Below are 24,547 nucleotides of genomic sequence, written 5' to 3'. Positions count from 1 at the left end.
TTTTATTTTCTTCGCATTTGAGTAATAGGAACACCGTACTGTTAAAGGGGATCGAAGTTACACTCTGGAATGAATTTCCTCATGATGCTCAACCCAAGCCTAATCCTACCAAAAGCCTCAAGTGAGGAATACGAGTGACATGAGGACTCTCACAGTTGAGGGTTCCGACCGTCTCGATAGCCACGCCATGTCATTGGTCTTATCCACACCAACGGTCATATTATTTAAGGGCATTAGTGTCAAATCATGTCGGGATGCTCCCAGGCTATAAATAGCCGCCCCTCACAACCATTAGCTGGTTGGCTGCTCCGTTAGAAACTGACATTTGTCATAAGAGCAACCCAATTCCTTAGAGTCTTCGAGAGTAATTCATCAGTGAGGAAATACCCCATACACCGAAACCACAAACCAAACCCAGTGATTGAGCATCACTAAAGAAGTTGTTCCTGTGTGGAACTGAAGCCTTTTACCTTTGAGTATTGTGCATCCTCCAGACGGTTAGGCGTCATGGTCTAGAGCTTTCCAGTAGTCAATTGTGGATAGCCTGGTGACCAAGTTTGTGAGGGGTTTGGAAGTCTGCCTTGAAGACTTACCACGAGTGTTGGGCGAGGACTGTGTGTTCTTAGCCCAAGGAGAACACGGTAGGGACTGTGTGTCCTTTGGTTTCAATACCAAGCCGCTCCAAACCAGATGTACGACTATCAGAGCAGTTGGAACTGGGTCATCAACTACTGTCTTCACTGAGAAATGGGTTATAATTCCTCAACTCCTTACTTTCCTCAAATTATGTGTTGATGACTTTCACTCCTACTGTTTGAAGAATATGTTGAAGACTTTCTCTGAATTTCTTCCACACCAAATTCTTCACGCCAGTTAATCATCATCTGTATTTGCGTGCCTGCTCACTGTGCAATCTGTTTTCACATTTCTCACTCTGAAAAACTGCTGTTGTGAAACTTTGCACTTCTGATCCTTTACTGTTTCCACTGTAAGTTAGTCATTAGTGAGGAATTTCCTCAAAAGTAATTTCCTCAGTGATGAAATTCTAAAAATCTCCTATTCACCCCCCCCCCCTCTAGTCGATATAACGCACTTTCACTACTTCCTCCCTCCATGCGGACTCTAGTGACGTGATACCCATCTATGATGGGGTCTAGGACGAGGGCGGCCGACGCTTCGTGACGGATAATGGTCGGATGATCCCTACGATTGGAGGTGATCGGGCAAGCCGACCAGGAGTTGCACTTCAGGGCTATGGGCTCTATGACATATACCTCCCGAAGGGCTCTCTTCCTCTCCTTCTTTGGTATGTGAGTAGCATATATCATATTTACGGATTTCACCTCTGGGGGGAATTGTTTCTGGCCGCAAGTGTTCGGGCCGCGGGGCTCTTCATCGTGCTCTCTTCATGGGTCCCTTCCTTTGTCCTCGGTTGCTAGTTTGCCGGCATGTTTAAACACCCAGCAGTTACGGATGGTGTGGGCGGCGGGCTTGTCTTGGATGCCATGGATCTGGCAGGGCCGTTCCATAATTTGATCTAATGGAGTCAGTCCATCCGTGTTCCCTTTAAAGGGTTTCTCCCACTGTCCGGATTTTGAGCTGCGGAAGCCGACATTTATGGTTGTGTCATCGGCGTCACGGTTATGATGGTGGCATTTGCTCTTGTTTTGCCTTGGCTTGTCATTCCCATCCCGAACTTCAGAGGTACCAGGGTCGTCCACATTATGGCCGCGATGAGCTAGCCAATTATCCTCGCTCGTGCAAAAGCGGGTCATGAGGCAAGTGAGAGCAGACATTGTTCTCGGCCTATCCTGGCCAAGCTGGCGAGCCAGCCATTCGTCCCAGATATTGTGCCTGAAGGAGGCTATTGCCTTGGCATACGAACAGTCCACTATCAGGTTCTTCTTGGTTAGGAACCTATTCCATAATTCTATGGCCAACTCGCCCGCCATTTGGACGATGTTGCTCCGGTCAAAGGAGACTAGGGGCCGGACGTTGGTTCCCTAAAAATTAGACAGGAAGGCTTCTTCAAGCTTTTCCCAACTTCTGATAGAATCTTCGGGTAAGCGGTTTAGCTAGTGCCATGCAGGCCCTTTTATCTTTAGGGGTGGGTACTTGATGGCGTGGAGATCATCTCCCCTGGCCATATGGATGTGGAGAAAGAAATCTTCTATCCACACGGCGGGGTCCGTAGTCCCGTCGTATTGTTCTATGTTCACTGGTTTAAACCCTTCCGGTAATTGGTGTTGCATGACCTCATCTATGAAGCACACTGGGTGAGCGGCGCCTCTGGCCCGGGATATACTGTGCCTGAGATCGTCTATTGGTTGTGTCCAGTAAGATTCCCGGTCTCTATTTTTGTGGGTAAGCCGAGGTTGGTCTCCATCTCAGGTAGGGGTCTCGAACAAGTGCGTGCGCATCCTCTCGGGCCATCAGCCAGAAGAAGCCGTCTCAAAAAGCCTTGCTGACCTAGGCTCGTGTTGCTGCATGGTCACCACCCATACTGGCGTGCATCTCAGCCAAAAGTTGCCTTCCTTCCTCCTCGTATATGCACCGCTGGAGTACTCATGTGGTGCTCTTCTTATATAGCTCGCCCTCATGGACTTTTAAGCCTTTGATTGTCGGATGGTACGCCGCGCCTCGGTTTGGTCGTTAGGCCGCTCCTTGCGTAATAGATAAGCAAGGAAGGGTTTGGTCCATGACGCAATTATGTCCATGACCTCATGGGTCGAGGGTGTTTCTTCAGTTGAAGACCCGACGACGATTTGATCGTCACACTCGGTCATTGGGGGTACCACTTGCTCTTCGCCGTGAGTCCCTATGCGGATAGTCTCGTCTTGCCATACTACGGATGGTTTAAAGAGGTGCTCTAGAAAGATGTTGCTAGGGACGTCGCGGGATCATGCTTTGCACCTAAGCGGGCGAGAACGTCCGTTGCTTGGTTGTTCTCTCTTGAGACATGGTGGAATTCTAACCCTTCAAATCATGTTTATATTTTGAGGATGGCCTTCCTATAAGCCGCCATTTTTGGATTCTTTGCATCAAATTCACCGTTGATTTGTGAAATGGCGAGATTAGAGTCTCCTCGTACCTCGAGCCGTTGAATGCCCATTGAGGCTGCCATCCGAAGACCGTGTAACGGGGCTTCGTATTCCGCTGTGTTGTTTGAGTCGGCGTACATGATCTATAGCACGTACCGAACATTATCCCTGGTGGGGGATGTGAGAATCACTCCAGCCCCTAGACCGGTGACAGTTTTGGACCCGTCAAAATACATGGTCCAATGAGCATAAGTGTTGTACTCTCTGGGGAGTTCGGCCTTGGTCCATTCAGCCACGGTGTCGGCCAAGACCTGAGATTTGATGGCCCGTCGTGGTTTGTAGGTGATCTTGAAAGGCAGGAGCTCGATGGCCCAATTTTCTATTTGGCCAGTAGCATCCTTATTGTTGATATCGTTCAGCTGAACTTCCAAAGTCACAGTGAACGCACACTCCTGAAAATAGTACCGAAGCTTCCCTGATGCCATAAACACTGTATAGGTGATCTTTTGGTAACGTGGGTACCTTGTTTTGCATGGGGTAAGAACTTAGGATACATAGTAGATCGGCCTTTGAATCTGTAGTTGTTGGCCCTCATCCCCTCGTTCTACGACGAGTACCGTGCTGACAACTTGGTTGGTGGCCGAGATATAAGCAACATTGGCTCCCGTGTGAAGGGTGCTGCTAGTATGGGGTTGCTGGCTAATATCACCTTGATGTCCTCCAGAGCCTTTGTGGCCTCATTGTTCCACTTGAAGTCTTTGGTTTTCTTCAATAATCGATACACTGGGAGGACTTTTCTCGCCTAGACGGGATATAAATCGGCTTAGGGCCACCATGCATCCCGCCAACTCTTGGACGTGTTGTCGCTCTGTTGGTATCGCGAGTTGTGATAATGCTCGTATTTTGGCTGGATTGTCTTTGATTCCTCTTTGCGATACGATAAATCTGAGGACTTTGCCGATGGGACTCTGAAGACGCATTTATCCAGATTAAGTCGAATATAGTATGTCCGCAAGTTGGCAAAGGTCTCCCTGAGGTCGTCCACCAGTTGGTTGACGTGTCTGGTCTTGACGAATACATCGTCTACATATGCCTCTATTGTTTTTCCGATTATTTTCCCCAAGCAAGTCTGTATCATGCACTAGTAAGTGGCGCGTGCGCTTTTTAGCCCGAACGGCATTGCGTTAAACAGAATGGCCCGTAGGGTGTTATAAATGTGGTTGCTACCTGTTCGGATTCCTTCGTCTTGATCTGATGGTATCCGTAGTAGGCATGAAGGAAACATAGGGAATCATGGTTGGTTGTAGCGTCGATAATTTGATCTATTCGGGGCAACAGAAAGGGATCCTTGGGGCTGCCTTTGTTTAGGTGTTTAAAATCGACACATAGCCACGAGGATTTATCCTTCTTTGGTACCATGACCAGGTTTGCCAACCAGTCGGGGTGTTTAATGTCCCTGATGAAACCGACTTCTAGTAGATTGGCGAGCTCTTCGCCCATAGCTTGGCGTTTAGGTTCGGAAAATTAGCGCAAGGCCTGTTTGACAGGTTTAAAACCGGTGATGATGTTCAGGCTGTGCTCTGCCAGCCCCCGTGGGATTCCTGGCATGTCTGATGGGTGCCATGCAAATATGTCCGAATTTTCACATAGAAAAGTGTGTAGTGCTTCGTTGATTTCGGGCCCCAGTTGTGCCCCGATTGATGCTGTTTTAGTGGGATCTGTCAGGTGTACCTGGAATTTGACGATTTCATCGGTCGGTTTGAAGGATGTGGACTTGGGCCGCTTGCCGAGGATAACGTCGTTTTTGTCTACCATGGCGCATAATGCCGTGAGTTCTTCTGCGGCAAGGGTCTCTACCATCACTTCTAGGACGAGGGACGCCATTTTGTTTTCGAGTCAGAGGGCTCTTTTGGGGTCATGGTTTACTATGATCACTCAGCTTGGCCCTGGCATTTTGAGTTTCATGTACCCGTAATGAGGTATGGCCTAGAATTGCGTGAAGGCTTCGTGTCCCAACAGTGTGTGGTAACCGTTGTGGAACGGGACGATAGGAAAGAGTATATCTTCGGATCAATTATTATCGGGTGTACCGTATACTACGTCGAGCACTACTCGTCTTGTGCAACGGGCCTCTCTCCCGGGGACAATACCCCAGAAGGTGGTTGTGCTCGGCTCAATTCTAGATCGGTCGAACTGCATTTTTTCAAGCGTGTCCTCGTAAATGAGGTTGATGCTGCTGCCCCCGTCCATCAGCACCTTGTTGAGTCTGAAGTCGTCGACTATGGGTCTAGAACTAGGGCGGTAGGTACCCGGCCTATACTGGCCATTGGCTCGTCGCCCTGGTCGAACATGATTGGTGTGTTCGACCATGGGTTTGCCAATGCTACAAGACGGATTTGATGGAGCACCCGAAAGGCTCTTTTTCTCTGATTTTTTGAGGTGACATCTCGTAGACAGTTAAGATCTCTTTGGTTGTATCCGGCGGTGCCATTGGCCGACGCTCCGAGGGTGTCACATTGAAAATAGTCTCTCCGTTTTTTATGACCTGCCTGAGGACCCAACATGCTCTAAGCCTATGGGTGGAGCTTGATTCAGGCGGGGCGGAATGTATGGGGCATGGCTCGTCCAGTAGTACGTCAAGGACCGATTTAGCCCATGTCTGAGTTCTTTCTGTCGAGTTTGAAGTTGTGACCGGCCCTGTAACCAAGGGTGTGCGTCTTGTCCGGATTGGTCTGGCGAGGCTAGAGTCGTTGCACATGTGCTGAATTTGCAAAGTACTTTCCCTGGCGCAGTATTTAAGCACTATGCTCGACAACCCGGTGAAGGATTGAATCGAGCGATGGGAGAGGCCATTGAGGATACCCTCGTCATGGCAATGCTGCTGAAAAGCGTGAATAAGCTCCCGCTCGTTGCGGCCTTTGGTCATGTTGCAGAGGATGAATCTGGCCCAAAAGTGGTCTATTGATTCACCTGGCTTCTCTGTGACTTAATACGTGGCCGAGGAGATGTAATCTTCCATCTTATTCTTGGTGTAGGTGGTGGGTGGGGAAAGATTTTGGATTCCCGTGATTTGCGGGCAAGGGACCATGATGGTTGCATTCCCAACTAGGTCGCGCGTTGGGCCTGCCGCTGGCTCCGACGCGTTTTCATGGCGAGATTGATTTCACGGACTGTTAGGTGAGTCCAGAAGATCGCCAATCGAGACGTAAATCGTCCTCAACTCAGGTGATTGGTGCGGGGAGCTCATACCCGGGCCTTCGATGATCTTGGTCAGGGGCATAATGGATGGGATGTAAATTTCCCTATCGTCGGATCTAAGCCCAGCCTGGTTGTAGACTGTAACCTCGTCGTTCGACATCCCCATGACGTGTATCTGATCGAGTAATTTGTGTAGCATCGGGATTTAAGTGGGGCTCGTTCCGCTTAATTGTTCGGGTTCAACCCATGTCGTCGATCCCATGGTGGCACTTGAGGTCGAGCCGCGCTCCGGCGTGTTCACCGCGCCGAATTGTAAGGTCGGGGTGGGTACGAAGGTCGTAGCGGTGGTTAGGTCTGCGGCTTCCAACGCCGAAGTGTTGGGGGTCGCGAGTTCCTTGAGAGGAGCTAAGAGTTTTTTAATGCAAGATCTCCCCGGGGGTTAGTGCTGAACTCTAGGTTCCCGAGCCTAACTTCCTAGCTGGGGGCAAAGTTCTCGACCTGGCCGAGGTGGCCGGCCGAATTGGCGTGCAGAACCACGCTTCCGAAGGTGAAGATTTTTTCGGGGACAAATACATCGCTATTAATGATCTCTTTGCTGATGACTAGGCGCGCCATCGATCCTTCTGGCGATCCAATCAGTTGAACTCTGAATGAAAGCACCAATATCGGTGTCAAAATCAGCAGATCTCAGGTAGGGGTCCTGAACTGTGGACCTTCGATCGATGGTACGTGGGAGAGAGGAGGAGGAGACGACGACCCTGAGTTCATATAGTCACCGGGGGGGCTAGAGTTACATGCAACCGACCTAGTCTACTTTACTTGGTCGCCACGCCAATCTTCGGGGTTCTCCTTCTTGATTACAAGAAAATAGCACAGCCCGACCCATCATAGTCACAACCCATCAGGTCGGCCTCTTCGTAGTAAGTCGACTACTTGAGGACCCCTTAATCCCGAACTCCATCAGCGAGCCTATATCGAGAATTTAATTCGTCTTAGTGAAGAAAGTGTACGACATCGTGCCTCATCGCAAAGTCGTGAAGCGCTATGTCTGCATGGAGGGAGCTCGGATGTCTTTTGCAAGGACCATGATGCACTGGCCAGGGGTGATGCCCCTTACGATGGAAACCACGCCTTTGCCTCCTAGAAAGGAGCACCGGCGTCCATAGCTTTACTTCCCTGCCGTGATGGAGGGTGCTCGGGCGATAAAAGCCTAGTGTTCCAAAGATGTCATTTATGAATAGGGATATTGTGTGTGCCTTGGAACAATTTTATATTATGAAGCTTGTCCCAATGTAATGCACTTTGAATTATTTTTTACTCATGTTCGGCCGTTTAATCTGAAAGTTTCCAGTCGTTGGCTTCAGCCCCATGTAGCGACTACAAGGGGTGTTTCAAAATACGCACTGTGACCCTCAGCCGATATATCGGTGCTCGAACGTGGTAGTGTGTGAAGGAAACGAGGCAATCGGACTATTCGGTTTTAGTTCTTTCACTTAGCCTTAGGAGCTTGAATTCGGGGCTAGCCTGCTGCCTCATGAGCTTGTGTTGGTTTTTCCCTTGAAGAGGAAAGGGTGATTCAACACAGGAGCAGTAAGTATTTCCCTCAGTTTGAGAACCAAGGTATCAATCCAGTAGGAGAATCGAGGTCAAGTCCAAAGTACCTGCGCAAACACAAAAGAGCTTGCACCCAACGCTATAAAGGGGTTGTCAATTCCTTCAAGATTGATTGCAAAGTGAGATCTGAAGGCGGAAAGTGCAACGAAGTAAAAGTGTAAGGCTCAAAATATGGTGTGAAGTAGACCCGAGGCCATAGTGCTCACTAGAGGCTTCTCTCAAAATAGCAAATAATACGGTGGGTGAACAAATTACTGTCGAGCAATTGATAGAACCGCGCAAAGTCATGACGATATCTAAAGCAATGATCATACATATAGGCATCATGTCCGAGACAAGTAGACCGATACTTTCTGCATCTACTACTATTACTCCACAAGGGGCCCACAAGCCTGCTATGCGCGGGCCCCTCCCCTGGCCGCGCCTAGGGGGCTTGTGGGGTCCCCTGTTGGCCCCTGCCTTGGTTCTCACATCCCGTGCGTATCTTCTGTTCCAGAAAAAATCCTTTTCGGAAGTTTTATTCCGTTTGGACACCGTTTAAAACATGAGCGTGAGCCATGGATATAGCACTATGGTGGAATAGAGTGTGGTGGTCGTTGTGAGACAAAAAGGAGGAGATGGTCACATTGACTAGGCGTATCAAAGGGCTATGGAGATGCCGATTAATAGATATCAATGTGAATGAGTAGGGATTGCCATACAAAGGATGCACTAGAGCTATAAGTATGTGAAAGCTCAAAAGGAGAACTAGTGGGTGGGCATCCAACTTGCTTGCTCACGAAGACCTAGGGCAATTTTGAGGAAGCCCATCATTGGAATATACAAGCCAAGTTATATAATAAAGATTCCCACTAGTATATGGTGGTGACAAAACGAGAGGCTCTCAATCATGAAGAACATGGTGTTAAATTGAAGCACAAGTGTGGAAAACATAGTAGCATTGTCCCTTCTCTCTTTTTCTCTCTTTTTTTGTTTGGGCTCTTGGGCCTCTTTTTCTCTCTTTTTTTTTATTTTATTGTTGGCAACTTTGGCCTCTTCTATTTTCCTCACATGAGACAATCTTCTAATAATGATGATCATCACACTTTTATGTACTCACAGCTCAAAGCTCAGAACGATGATGAATCTATAGGAAATGCCTCCGACAGTGTACCGGGATGTGCAACGATCTACCTTCGCGTATGACGTTGAAACATATCGCTAGCTATCTTACGATCATGCAATGGAAATATGAGAGTGACGGCACATGTCATGAGACGGAATGGTGGGAATTGAATGGCAATATATCTCAGAATGGCTATGAAAATGCCATAGTAGGTAGGTATGGTGGCTGTTTTGAGGAAGGCATATGGTGGGTTTGTGCACCGGCAAAAATTGCGCCGTACTAGAGAGGCTAGCAATGGTTTAAGGTGAAAGTGCATCTATACCATGGACTCACATTAGTCATGAAGAACTCACATACTTATTGCGAAAGTTTTTATTAGTAATCGAAACAAAGTGCTAAATGCATACTCCTAGGGGAAGGGTTGGTAGGTGTTAACCATCGCGTGATCCCGACCGCAACACAAAGGATGACAATCAATAGATCAATTATGCTCCGACTTCCTAACATAGCGGTTCACCATACGTCCATGTTACGAGAATCACTAACTTCAACACAAGTATTTCTAGATTCACAACACCCTACTAACATAACTCTTAATATTACCAAATCCACGTCTCAAAACTAATTGAGTGGAATCAAACTTCTCTTTCTAATCAAAGCACATGAAGATGGAAATTTTATTGTATCCTCTTTGGGTACCTATCACCTTTGGGACTACTTTCATAGCACAAGCCAACTACCAAGTTACGCACCGCCGTTCTCTAAAGGATCTAAGTGAAGCACATAGAGCAAAATGGTCTAGCTCAAAAGATATAAGTGAAGCATAATGAGCATTCTAGCAAATTCACGATGAGTGCATGTCTCCCTCAAAAGCTGTGCAGCAAGGATGATTGTGACACAACAAAAAGAAAAGACTCCTACGATACAAGATGCTCCAAGAAAAACACATATCATGTGGTGAATAAAAATATAGCTCCAAGTAATGTTATCGATGGATTGAAGACGAAAGAGGGGATGCCTTCCCGGGGCATCCCCAAGCTTAGGCTTTTTGGTGTCCTTGAATTTGGCTTGGGATGCCTTGGGCTATATTGGTGTTATATTACTGTATTCTCACTTTTCCATGGCTAGTACCCCCCCGATCCTATCCATAGTTTCATCAAAACAAGCAACCAACTCAACAAAAACAGAATCTATCAAAAATAGACCAGTGTGTAGCAATCTGTATACTTCGTGTACTTCTGATATCTCAAAATTCTGAACAATTACGACAGTTTGGGAAATTGTCATATCAACCAGCAGCAAAAAGTATCAACTCAAAATATCTTTCTGGATAAAAATAAAAAATAATTTCATGAGCGAAAAGTTTTTGTCTTTTTCCAGCATGATCAAACACCATCACCAAAACTAGTCATAAAGGTTTTACTTGGCTCAAACACAAAAAGAAACACAAAAAACACAATCATAACAGAATTATGATGGTGTGGACGCAACAAAGCAGAAAGCAAAAAAGCAAAGCTAAATTCATTGGGTTGCCTCCCAACAAGCGCTATTGTTTAACGCCCTTAGCTAGGCATTGATAATTCAATGATGCTCACACAAAAGACAAGAACTGAAGCACAATGAGAGCATCATAAAGCATGTGAAAATCACATCTAAGTCTAACATACTTCCTATGCATAGGCATTTTATAGGAAAACAGATTGTCAAGACAACCAATAGTTACCATATGCAAGGAAGAAGAAAGAGACAATATCAATCTCAACATAATGAGAGGTGATTTGGTAACATGAAAGTTTCTACCACAATATTTTCCTCTCTCATAGCAATTGCATGTGGGATCATAATCAAATTCAACAATATAGCTATCACAAAGGATATTCTTTTCATGATCCACATGCATGCAAAGTTGACGCTCATCAAAAATAGTGGGATTATCATCAACTAAAGTCATGACTTCTCCAAACCCACTTTCAATATTATTGAAAATATCATATTCATCATGAGGCTTGAACAAATTTTCAACATCATAAGAAAAATCATTACCCCAATCATGATCATTGCAACAAGTAGTGGACGTAGCAAAACTAGCATCTACAAGCTTAGGGTTTTGCATATTTTTAGCATGATTGACACTAATAGGATTTATAGTGAAATCATTGCAATTATGCTTTTCATCCAAGGAGCCCTCGTGAATCACTTCATAAATTTCTTCCTGACAATTTTCAGATTCATGCATCTCAAGCAAAACTCCATAGAGAAAGTCAAGTGCACTCAACTCACTAGCAATTGGATCAACACAAGTGGATCTCTTAAAGAGATTAGCAAGTGGATGAGGATCCATAAGAATAGATTTTCAGCAAGCGAAGATGCAAGCATATTGAAGGCACATAGCACACAAGAAAAGGAAAGGCAAACGAAAAAGGCAAAAAAATGTAATTTTTTGTTTTTCAGAAGTGGGGGAGAGGAAAACGAGAGGCAAAAAAGTAAATGCAAGGGATGAGGTTGCGACACTTACTTGGATGAGCTTCACCTAGAATAATCCCCGGTGCCAGAAATTGACACGTTGACGGTAGACTATTCTTGACTTGATCCTCCCCGGCAACGGCGCCAGAATTCCTTCTGCAGCCTGTTGAGCTTGCGTTGGTTTTTCCCTTGAAGAGGAAAGGGTGATGCAGCACAGGAGCAGTAAGTATTTCCCTCAGTTTGAGAACCCAGGTATCAATCCAGTAGGAGAATCGAGGTCAAGTCCAAAGTACCTACGCAAACACAAAAGAGCTTGCACCAAACGCTATCAAGGGGTTGTCAATCCCTTCGAGATTGATTGCAAAGTGAGATCTGAAGGCGGAAAGTGCAACGAAGTAAAAGTGTAAGGCTGAAAATATGGTGTGAAGTAGACCCGGGGGCCATAGTATTCACTAGAGGCTTATCTCAAAATAGCAAATAATACGGTGGGTGAACAAATTACTGTCGCGCAATTGATAGAACCGCGCAAAGTCATGACGATATCTAAGGCAGTGATCATACATATAGGCATCATGTCCGAGACAAGTAGACCGATACTTTCTGCATCTACTACTATTACTCCACACATCGACCGCTATCCAGCATGCATCTAGTGTATTGAGTTCATGACGAACAGAGTAACGCCTTAAGCAAGATGACATGATGTAGAGGGATAAACTCAAACAAATGATGTAAACCCCATCTTTTTGCCCTTGATGGCAACAACACGATGCGTGCCTTGCTACCCCTTCTGTCACTGGGTGAGGTCACCGCACAGTATGAACCCAAAACCAAGCACTTCTCCCATTGCAAGAATCATAGATCAAGTTGGCCAAACAAAACCCACAACTCGAAGAGAATTACAAGGATATGAAATCATGCATATAAGAGATCAGAAGAAACTCAAATAAGATTTATAGATAATCCGATCATAAATCCACAATTCATAGGATCTTGACAAACACACTGCAAAAGAAGATTACATCGGATAGATCTCCATGAAGATCATGGAGAACTTTGTGTTGAAGATCCAAGAGAGAGAAGAAGCCATCTAGCTACTAGCTATGGACCCGAAGGTCTATGGTGAACTACTCATGCATCATCGGAGAGGTCATGGTGTTGATGAAGAAGCCCTCCGTATCAGAATCCCCCCTCTGGCAGGGCACCAGAACATGCCCCAGATGGGATCATGCGAAGATAGAAGCTTGCGGCAGTGTAAAAGTATTTTCGTGGATCTCTCACGCAGTTTTGGAATTTTTTGGAATTTATAGGTGGACGAGGTAGGGAAGACGAGCCACGGGGGGGCCACAAGCCTGCTAGGCGCAGGCCCCCTAGCCGCTCCTAGGGGGCTTGTGGGGTACCCTGGTGGCCCGTGCCTTGGTTCTCACCTCCCGTGCGTATTTTCTGTTCCGGAAAAAATATTTTTGGAAGTTTTATTCCGTTTGGACACCGTTTAAAATCCTCCTCTGAAAAGGGTCAAAAACACGGAAAAAACAGGAACTGGCACTTGGCACTGAGTTAATAAGTTAGTCCAAAAAAGATATAAAAGGCATACAAAACATCCAAAGTTTGATAAGATAATAGCATGGAACCATCAAAAATTATAGATACGTTGGAGACGTATCATAGCCCCTAGTGTTTTATGGTAGTGGGATAATCCGGATTTGGAAATAGTTACCACAAGGTTTGTAAAGGAACAAACCCCTCCGTATCACATGGAATAAAACCTCCATCGGTCTTTAGTACTTAAGCTCAGATTGTAGACCAGTTCTCGCTTATTATGACAGTCGGTTTTTGGCTTTCTCCACTAAGGTATTTTTAGGCAGGCCAGCTGGGAATACAATCGCACTGGTTCTCCCTTTACCCCTTTAGCTGAACTAGAGGAATGTAAGGGGGTAAGCATAAGAGGGGGGAAACCCAACTATTGACCCAAGACATAATTCGGAACTGATGCATATACAACAATATCTGAGAAACCAAACACTGAATAAAGTAGTGACAGGGTAGTGCTCGGGGCGGTATTTATCCAAGCCCCGGTCTATTAGTCGATCACACTTGATATTTATTTAACAAATCTACCTTTCGGCGCCAATGAGCAGGACACATATATGTGTCAAGATACTGTAAAAGAGTATATGAATAATACTTACTATAATTCATGGCGCCAAGGAAGTTGTTACACAGAACTATTGTTTTGAACAACATATTTCAGAGCAACCTTTTCTCCATGGCCTATCATGGGTGACTTGACGTTCGCCCTGCTTCCATCTTCATAGTTTCTCCTATACATCTTAGAAGGGAGGGGTAGTATCCTTTAAAGGTGGTTGTTGTCCACAAGCGGACCTTGAATAGAGGGTCTTGAGAAGGTGACGTGATATAGGTGAGCTTGACACTTGAGAGATCCTTAATGGCATCTCGTTCCTGTCTATGAAGACATTTGGGCCGTAGTTTGGTCGTACCGGACATATGGTCCTTGGTGGTGGATCCTCACAGCTGCCCATGGTATTTTGGGAATGAAATTGTGTCTACGAGGGACATACCTTACGGGTGACCGGGTCATGCCGTGGGAAGCGTATCCCTATTTGTTTTGAGCCAGAGACGTCTCCAGGGGATCTGATTGAGCCCGGGCTCGCTTGCCCGCGTGTCGTGCCTCGATGGCGAGCTTGTTGCTTGATGCTTTGTTGTTGTATTGGCATTCAGCTGCTAAGGCCGCTTTGTGCTCCTCTGTCCGGAGGGAGCATTTTGTATTACCGTTGATGGTGATAATACCTCTCGGTCCGTGCATCTTGAGCTTTAGGTAGGCGTAATGAGGCACAACGTTGAAGCGGACGAATGTCGTGCGACCGAGTAGTGCGTGATACCCGCTGCGTAAGGGGGCGATGTTGAAGATCAAGTCTTCGTTGTGGAAGTTGTCGGGTGAGCTGAACACAACCTCCAGCTTTACCATGCCGAAGCAACGGGCTTCGATGCTTGGGTTCACACCTTTAAAGGTAGTGTTGCTGGGTTTTATCCTTGCTGGGTCTATGACCATCCTTTTCGTCGTATCTGTGTAAATCAGGTTAAGGCTACTTCCTATGTCCATGCGGACTCTAGTGACGTGATACCCATCTATGATGGGGTCTAGGACGAGGGCGGCCGACGCTTCGTGACGAATAATGGTCGGATGATCCCTACGATCGGAGGTGATCGGGCAAGCCGACCACGAGTTGCACTTCAGGGCTATGGGCTCTACGACATATACCTCCCGAAGGGCTCGCTTCCTCTCCTTCTTTGGTATGTGAGTAGCATATATCATATTTATGGATTTCACCTCTGGGGGGAATTGTTTCTGGCCGCAAATGTTCGGGCCGCGGGGCTCTTCATCGTCCTCTCTTCATGAGCCCCTTCCTTTGTCCTCGGCTCCTAGTTTGCCGGCATGTTTAAACACCCAGCAGTTACGGATGGTGTGGGCGGCGGGCTTGTCTTGGGTGCCATGGATCTGGCAGGGCCGTTCCATAATTTGATCTAATGGGGTCAGTCCATCCTTGTTCCCTTTAAAGGGTTTCTTCCACTGTCCGGATTTTGAGCTGCGAAAGCCGACATTTATGGTTGTGTCATCGGCATCACGGTTATGATGGCGGCGTTTGCTGTTGTTTTGCCTTGGCTTGCCGTTCCCATCCCGAACTTCAGAGGTACCGGGGTCGTCCACATTATGGCCGTGACGAGCTAGCCAATTATCCTCGGCCGTGCAAAAGCGGGTCATGAGGTAAGTGAGAGCGGACATTGTTCTCGGCCTATCCTGGCCGAGCTGGCGAGCCAGCCATTCGTCCCAGATATTGTGCCTGAAGGAGGCTATTGCCTTGGCATACGGACAGTCCACTATCTGGTTCTTCTTGGTTGGGAACCTATTCCATAATTCTATGGCCAACTCGCCCGCCATTTGGACGATGTTACTCCGGTCAGAGGAGACTAGGGGTCGGACGTTGGTTCCCTAAAAATTAGACACGAAGGCTTCTTCAAGCTCTTCCCAACTTCTGATAGAATCTTCGGTTAAGCGTTTTAGCTAGTGCCATGCAGGCCCTTTTATCTTTAGGGGTGGGTACTTGATGGCGTGGAGGTCATCTCCCCTGGCCATATGGATCTGGAGAAAGAAATCTTCTATCCACACGGCGGGGTCCGTAGTCCCGTCGTATTGTTCTATGTTTACTGGTTTAAACCCTTCCGGTAATTGGTGTTGCATGACCTCATCTATGAAGCACAGTGGGTGAGCGGCGCCTCTGGCCCGGGCTATACTATGCCGGAGATCGTCTATTGGTTGTGTCCGGTAAGATTCCCGGTCTTTATTTTTGTGAGTAAGCCGAGGTCGGTCTCCATCCCGTCGAGTGGGAGAGTACCTTCTGGATACGTAGATGGATATGTTGCGGCCTGTTCTGCTGTCCAAGTCATGATGTAGGTCGTGTCTGCCCCTGGGATGCACATGTTGCTTTCCTTTCCAGTAGGGAGGATCGGGTCTATACTCGGCTTCTTCGGCCGCTCTGTCTGGCCCTCGAGGTGGTCGATCCGGCCGGTCATACTGTGTGCACCTCAGGGACACGGGCTTTGGGGCCTCATCGACGAATTGAGGAAGCAGGCGCCAGCGTGGGTAGCTTTTGTTTTGAGCTGGCCACTCAGTGCCATATCCTTCTTTGGCTTCAGTACTTATGTCCATCTATTGTAGATGGTGTCTTCTTCGTCTTGGAGCCACTGTTGCTTCGTCTGAAGGTTGCAGGCAATAGCTATAAACTGTTGCCTGAACCATTCTTGACCGTCGGGGTCCTCGAGTATTGTGAATTCTTTGGCCTCCAAGCTGTCCTCCATGTCATAAGGAGGGAGGTAGTTGTCATCGTCTGTGTCGTCGGGATCGTACTCGCCTTCGGGCTTGTTCGGGTCCTCCGATGGCTGCCCGGGAGTTTCGAGGTTACCGGTGTCCTGTTGGGTTATATTCTTCCTGGTGCCCTGTATGGTCCCCCTTCCATTGTTCGGCTTGGATTGTTTGTGTTTCCTTCGACACTTCGATGGCTTCTCCTTGGACTTATCGTTGTTTTGTGGTCTGGGGGTATGATCGCCATTTGTCGTTGGGTGTGTACACCATGTAGACATTGTAGGTGGAGGTTGTTGTCCATCGCCCGATACTTACAGGGGCGGGGTCATCGACCGCATAATCAATGTCTTCGACCTCCTTGGAGGTGTAATGAAACACGTCGGTTAAGTCTTTGGCGGTGGCTACCAAGTGGGTTGTGGGTGGGCCGTAAAAGTCCTCATAATCTGCATGTGGACCGGTCCGAGTATAGGTCACGTGTCGGCCATCCATGATTTTGAACGATTGGATCTGGTCGAGCGTCTCGTTTAACATCGAGAGGTTGTCCAGATCGATCTCTTGATGGTTTTCAGAGCTGGCCTCCATAGCTTCCGTGAGGGATGTGTGTTTCGCAATGGCCGTTTGCAGTTGCCCGGGCGCCGAGGTCGGATCCGGGCTTAAAGCCAACTGTGTGAAGAGGGAACTCAGGTCATGGATTGTGACAGCCCGAGACCGACGCCCCAGAAGATTCCCCTTTTATTCCGTTTCCATCGTCTGTCTATTTTTATTTGTCACATCATCATCCCATCATGCGCATCATCAGCATTGCATCGGCATCCCGTTGCCGCCAGTTTTCAAAACTTGCTTCCGTTGTTAGTTGTCGGTTCTCGTCGTTGTTCGTTCGGAGCCCGATCACACACGCACGCGCCCGCGGCATCGTCAAACCCTATTTTTAAAAGTGTGTATAAGACTTTCTCTGTTTGGGTTGGAAGTTGACGTGCGGTCTTATTTTTATATAGGTAGGCCGTCTGTCAAGTTTCCTCGCAATCGGAGTCCATCTGGTACCCGAACGGTCGACCGTAGCGGCACCGTATTCGGTCTATCGTCGGACGTCTTTTGGTGTTTTAAAAATCGTTGCCGCCCCGCCCGTTTTCCCTCTCGTCTCCGGCTAACTACTCTACACGGTCACTTACCCGTTCCCGCATTCAGAATTATTCGAATTCGACCGCGCGGTTGGATCCGGGACGGAATTTCGCTAAACCTAGCCCCCCCCCCATTTGTCTATAAATAGACCCCGTGCATTTTAGACAGCCCCTCCCTCACTCTGCCTCGAAATCCGCGCCACCTACCCCCGAAACCCTAACCCCACTCTCTCTCCCGCAGCCTCTCTCTTCCCAGCTGTCGTGGGCCCGCCAAGCCCATCCGAGGCCCGCCCGGGCCCGGATCGCGCCGCCCCCAGCCTCGTCCTCTCCCTGCCCGAGCTCCTCCTGCCAGAGCTGCCTCGCCGGAGCACCCCCACCAGCCCCTCGTCGGGGAGCCCCGCAGCTCCTCCTGCCACCCGGATCCGCCACCTCCCGCCGCCGTCGGTATCCCCGCTCGCCGCCAAGGCCAGCCGCCGCCACGCCGGTGCTTCGCCTCCGCCTCGCCTACTGCACCTCCTGCCCGCGCCGCCCGAGCCCACCGGAGCGTCGCCGAACCTGGCCAGCCGCCGGCCCGGCCCCTGCTCCTCGTGCTGCGCTGCCGCCCCGCCTGGTGCCGCCGTCGCTGCGCCTATCGGGGTCGGGACGACGATGCGAGCAACGCTCGTTCGCCCCCGCGTTGACCGCTGAGCGGCCGAGCAGCATCCGGCCCGAGGCCCAGAGCGCTAGCAGCACCGCCGGCCTCCTTTCGCCCCGTGGCCCAGCTCCCTCCCGGCCAGGCCGGGCCAGGAGGCCCCCCGAGGTAAACCTCCCTATTCCTCGCCCCCAGCGCACCTTAGTTGTGTTGCGCCCCAATCCGGCCCAGTAGTTTTTTTTATTTAGGGTTTTTCGATTTAGTTATATTTCACGATCTAGACGATATTAATATGCCCGTATCTTTTTAACCGTAAGTCGGATCACGATGAATTAGATATGGTTTTTGTGTAGAATCTCGCGTAGAACTTGAATTTGCAACTTGCATAATTGTTTGATGGAGTTTAGCGTGTCGAATGCCTAGAAACGTGTGATGTCTATTATGTTTTGGTCCCGTGTTATTTTCTCATGCGTGTCCGGATTGCTCGAATGCCGTAGATAAAATGTTCATGTTTTAGGAACCCCTTTTCCATGTATTTTAGAGTAGTCGTTGGTATTTTTGCATGTAGGGTTTAGCGCTAGTTTATTTTTTACGTTTAGGACTTATTCTCGCATATACGTGTGGCGTTGTTTTTGTTTTGCAACCCCACATGTTTTATATGTTTTCGGAGTAGAAAAATCCATAGGATTTAACCGTGTATTTAGTTTTAGCATTAGAGCAAGTTGGTTCGCGTGATGTTTTGCCGTGATGCCCTTTTGTTTATTTCGTAGGATTTAATCCGTGCGTGTTATGAGGTAGTTGTCAATTAGAGTTTTGCTCTTGGATGTTTAGTCTAGCCCCTGGTATTTTTGGTTGCAATAGAAATTCATGTTTAGGCGTGGTTTGCTTGTTCTTTACTTGCTAGAAAATAGTGCTGATTTGGAGGTGCTGAAATATTTCTAAGTCTGAGATCTTTTATATTCTGTTGTTGTCTTTGCATGAGTTTATCTTGTGATCTCTAGCTCTTTTGAGGTTGGTGCAATGGACTTAGTTGCAGACTTTAGGATTCTCTAGCATGTTGTGAATTTTCATGCCATTTGGAGTCATGTAGCTTACGGTTTTGCTGCTGTCAATATGCCTTCGAATCGAAAACTGCAGTTTCATAAACTGTTATTTTCACTAAATCTGAAACTGTGTGTGAGAAGCCATTTTGTGACTTCCTTTGCTAGTGATCCATGCTTCCATGCTAGGTGTTGTTAGTTGTATGTTGTAGTGCTTCTTTCCCTCTATCATCTCATGCCTTGGTTGAGTAAATCGGATTTGTGTAGCTCGTAGTTGTGGGTTGTAGAAAATCCTATGTGGCTGATTTTGGCAGATTGTAGTGATTTCTTGTTTAGCTCATAGTTGTTGATCCGTTGCTCCGTTTTGATCGAGTCCTATATGAAACTTGCTTAGAATCTCGTGTAGTTTCATATTATCTTCTGGTTGTATGTTTTCAAGTGCTCGTGACCATCGTTGCACACATATTGCATTCATGCCATCATATCTTGTGGTGTCCGTATCTTTTGATCCGTAGCTCCGTTGGAGATGTTCTCTATGTGTAAATTGCTTGTAACGACGCGTAGAATCACGTGAACCTATTTTTTTTTGCTGTTTAACAAACATTTAAATGTGTTAGTTCAGATCTGGACAAAATTGTAAATTAACATGTGAGGTCGTTTCGGAGGTGTTATATGTCATTTTCGACCTCATTTAAACTGCCTAGGTAGGTAGATTAACTACGCTTCACCTCTTGCCATGTTTAATAACATTTAATATTGCCGAGTATCTAATCGTGATAGAACTAAATTATTAAACGTGGAGTTTCGTCAATATGCAACTCGTTGCATATTGAACTTCACTTAATGTGTAGTATTTGGTTGATGTGAATTGCCATGCCGTGACTTGCATGTACTCAGCTGCTCATGCATCATATATGTTGTGCATCGTGTGGTGAATATCGTGTGTTGATGCTTGTTTCCGGTTTGCTTCGTCTCGATAGAGTTCCGCAAGCGTGTCGGATTCTGAGGACCCGTTCGACTACATCGATTCGTCTGCTTCACGGAGTCATTCTTCTTCCAAGCGGGATCTCAGGCAAGATGGCCATTTCCCCAGATACAATTACTATCATTGTCATGCTAGTTTTATCGCTTCTATCGATTATGTCTCGTTGCCTACCACATGTTAAATATCAGCCTCTCAACAATGCCATGAAAACCCTCAACCTGTTCAACCTAGCAAACCTATGTTACCGTTTGCTTAACCCTGTGTTAGCGTTGCTAGTTGCAGGTGCAGATGCTTCCATGTGATAACATGGGTTCCTTGTTATATCACCCTATTAAATGCTATTTAATTTAATGCACCTATATACTTGGTAAAAGGTGGAAGGCTCGGCCTTTCTAGCCTGGTGTTTTGTTCCACCTTTGCCCCCTTAGTTTCGGCTACTGGTGTTATGTTCCATAATTGAGCACTCCTAACACGATCGGGGTTGTTATGGGGACCCCCTTGATAATTCGTTTTAGATTAAAGCTGGTCTGGCAAGGCCCAACATTGGTACTACATTTTCCCAACATAATAATTTTGTTAATACTGAAAGCATAGGGCGTCATGCACCCGAGGAGTAATTCTACGTAATACACGGAGGGCCAGTGCTGATGGTGCTGGTCCAAACAGAGCAGCTTACTAACGCTACCCGGGGCAACTCGTCGTTTGGTGTGGTAACCATCGCTCATCCGTCGTGTCCTGAGAACGAGATACACAGCTCCTATCGGGATCGTCGACACGCCGGGCGGCCTTGCTGGGTTAGTTTTACCTTTGACGAGATATCTTGTGCATCGGGATTCCGGTGATGCTTTGGGTAATCTGAGAGTTGAGGTTTTCCACTGAGTCCGACGAGATCGTGAGCTTTGTGATCGAGGATTTCTATGCGGCTTGTGGTAATTTATGATGGACTAGTTGGAGCACCCCTGCAGGGTTAAATCTTTCGGAAAGCCGTGCCCGTGGTTATGTGGCAACGTGGAAACTTTTTTTAACACTGGTTCTAGATAACTTGAAGTTAACTTAATTAAAATGTGCCAACTGTGTGCGTAACCGTGACTGTCTCTTTCGTGAGTTCCTTCTCCGATCGAGGACAAGGTGGGGTTATGTCTGACGTAGGTAGGTGTTCAGGATCATTCATTTGATTATCAGTAGTTCACGTCCGTGATGCGTAGTTCTTCCCCCTCTTATTTCTTGTACTTGTAAGTTAGCCACCTCATATATGCCTAGTCGCTTGCTGCAGCCTCCCCACTTAACCTACCTCACCTATTAAGCTTTGCTAGTCTTGATACCTTCGGAAATGAGATTGTTGAGTCCCCTGTGGCTCACAGATTACTACAACACCAGTTGCAGGTACAGGTAAAGGTTACTTGATGCGAGCGCGTTGATTGTTCATTTGGAGTTGCTTCTTCTTCTTCTTCTTCATCGATCTAGGATGGGTTCCAGGCCGGCAGCCTGGGATAGCAAGGATGGACGTCGTTCTTCTTTTCTCGTTTGTTTTCGTCCGTAGTCGGACCCTGCTCTTCTTCATGATGTTTATGTATTATACTGATGTGACCCTGATGTAGCTTGTGGCGAGTGTAAGCCAATTCTTTATATATCTCATCTTTTCAGTACATGTACTTGTAACGATATCCATTCTTGCGTAACGACAAGATGCGCTTCTATCCCTGACGAGGCCCTCGTGCCAAATTGAGGATAGGGTCGCATCTTGGGCGTGACATGGATGGACAAGAGACCCGAAGTCAAGGCTTCAGGATTTTGGAGCTCATCACACAAAACCATGATCTTACGTGGGAAAAGATCGCCCCGGGAGTCAACGAAGAAATCTAGGTTCCCGATCCTTATATCCTGATCGGGACGAAACCTCCGATCTCGCCAAGGCGGCCGGTAGGGTCAGCACGCAGCGTGAAGGTGTCGAACGTGAGAAACTCTCCGAGGAAAAAAAATGTCCCCATTGCTAATTCGGTCGCTTACAATTAAGCGAGCAATCAATCCTTTCGGCGATCCCACATCGGAACTCTCAATGAAAGCACCAATGTTGGTGTCAAAAATGCCAGATCTTGGGTAGGGTGTCCTGAACTGTGGACCTTGGATCGATGGGTTGTAGGAGATGAAGGAGACGGTATTTACCGAGGTTCGGGACAACCATATGTCCTGCTTGATTATATTGATGGTATATGAGGATTACAGAGTTGATCTACCTCGAGATCGTCTGAGCTAAAGCCCTAGATGGATCAACCTGCCTATGCGAGGAAACCCTCTGGTTTATGTAGATACCAGCGGTCCCTAGGGTTACATACAACCGACCTCACCGGGGGGTAGATGTGCCGATCTATCCTACTCAACTTGGACGACACGCCAGTCTTCGGAGCCTTCCTACTTTTCCACGAGGTCGTCATGCAATCCGGTCTTCAATAATGTGACCCATTAGGTCAGCCGATGAGCGACGGCCCGACAGTCCGAGGGCCCCTTAATCCAGGACTCCCTCAATGGGCGACCATGTTGGCTTGGCACCAACAAGTGGCCCCCACTGGTATATTTTTGCTCCATAAATATATATATATTTCACAAAAATTGCTCGTGAAGTTTCAAGTCATTGGGAGTATAGTGATTTCCTAGCTTTTTTTCTTAGTTTTCATGTCCAGAATTCCAGTTTCTGTCAATTTCCTTCTTTGTGATGTGCCTTGCCAATTCGGAGAGAAAAGGCATAAGAATTGTATCGTAAAGTGGAATAATGACCAAGAATCATATAAGTATTAACAAAAAATCATGATGCAAAATGAACGTATCAAGTACCTTCAACATAGTTGTTGAGTGAGGACGCCTTGCACTTTTTGCCGTTGTATGCACCGTCCATGCAGATCCCTCACGTTTGCGTCACATGGATATCCGAGGTGCCAATAGCATCCTCGTGTTAGAGATCCACGACAACCGCGTCCTGGTGATCCACGACGTATCTAAGGCGCCAATGGTGGCAACGGGGTGGCCGGCATTTTCATGATCCACGACGGTCGAGTCCTACTGATCCGCAATAGCGACGATGGTTGTCGACACCTCCCGGGTTCGGCGGCTGCTCCATCTCGTCTGGGAGAGAGGCAGCGGCCGCGACGGTCGCCTCCTACCGTACATAATGCTTTCATAATAAGATTTTTTTATCGTGATTTAGATGTTAATTTCCTTAAAATTCATTATTTGTTTACTAAAAATATGTTATTTGATTCATAAAACAAATTGTACTAGTGAGATAAATCGGTTGATTTGAATAAGTTAGGAAAGTTATGTTAATTTTTTATTTGTTTCCTAAAAGAAATTTCACTAGTGAGAGGGTCCAATTGATTTGGATAACTTAAGAAAGTTAGATCAATGATTTGTTATACGTTAGGAAAGTGCTAGTTTGTAATAAAAAACTGGAGAGAGAAATAAATCGATGGACTAGGGTGGAAGCGGGTGGTGGGAGGAGACAAAGAAACAGACGAAGATGGGAGCAGATACAACAAAAAAACAGTTGAAAGTGAAGGAAAAACCATGGATGCAATCCTCCTAGCCGAGCGTTTAGAAGTAGGGATTGTACTGTGTGGTACTTTCTTTTTCTGGACCACGTAGTTTTCTTTTAGGGCAGTGCTAGGCGCCGGCGCGCCGGCCCGAGGGCTCGCGCCAGTCGCGCAGCAGCCGTCAGATCAGGGCCCCTTGACCGTCAGATCTAGTCGCGCGAGCCCCCACTGCCCGCCATCCTCGCACGCGCCGCAGTCCCAGCACGCGCCTCGCCCGCGTCGACGCCCCAGCACGCGCCGACCGTCTCGCCTACGCCGACGCCCCAGCACGCGTCGACCGCCTCGCCTCCTCACCGCTGGTCGCCCTCACCGTCGGTCGCCGCCTCGGTCGCCCGTCGAAAGCACCATGGATGCAGCCTGTCGGTCTTCACCTCGTCGCATCTCACCCCGTGTGTTGCAAACGCTGGATAAAAAGTTTCAACCGTGTGTAGAAAAAGCTTCAACCGTTAAGAAAAACAGCTTCAACCAAAAACTTCAACGAGGGAAAGTTGCAAACGTTGACAGAAAAAGCTTCAACCGTGTATGAAAAAAGTTTCAAACGTCGCTCCGACTGCAGCATCTCGCGTGGTCACTCCTCAAAAAAGTTTCAACCGTGTATAGAAAATCTTCAACCGTTAAAAAAATCTTCAACCAAATACTTCACGAGGAAAAAAGTTGCAAACATTGACAGAAAAAGCTTCAACCGTATATTAAAAAAGTTTTAACCGTCGCCCCGTGCAGCATCTCGCGTGGTTCACCTTCGGTCACCGCCGTCAGGCGCGGCGGCTGCCGGTGGAGAAGCCGCAGCGCTCGTTGACAACGCCTGAGGTTGCAGGGGGGAAAAGGGGAGAGGAGGGGAGTAGAAGGAGGAGATGGAGGAAGGGGGAGAGGAAATGAGGAGGCGGTGGGG

Source organism: Hordeum vulgare, chromosome 3H (assembly GCF_904849725.1).
Source record: "Hordeum vulgare subsp. vulgare chromosome 3H, MorexV3_pseudomolecules_assembly, whole genome shotgun sequence".
NCBI lineage: Eukaryota > Viridiplantae > Streptophyta > Magnoliopsida > Poales > Poaceae > Hordeum > Hordeum vulgare.
This window is presented reverse-complemented; position numbering follows the sequence as displayed.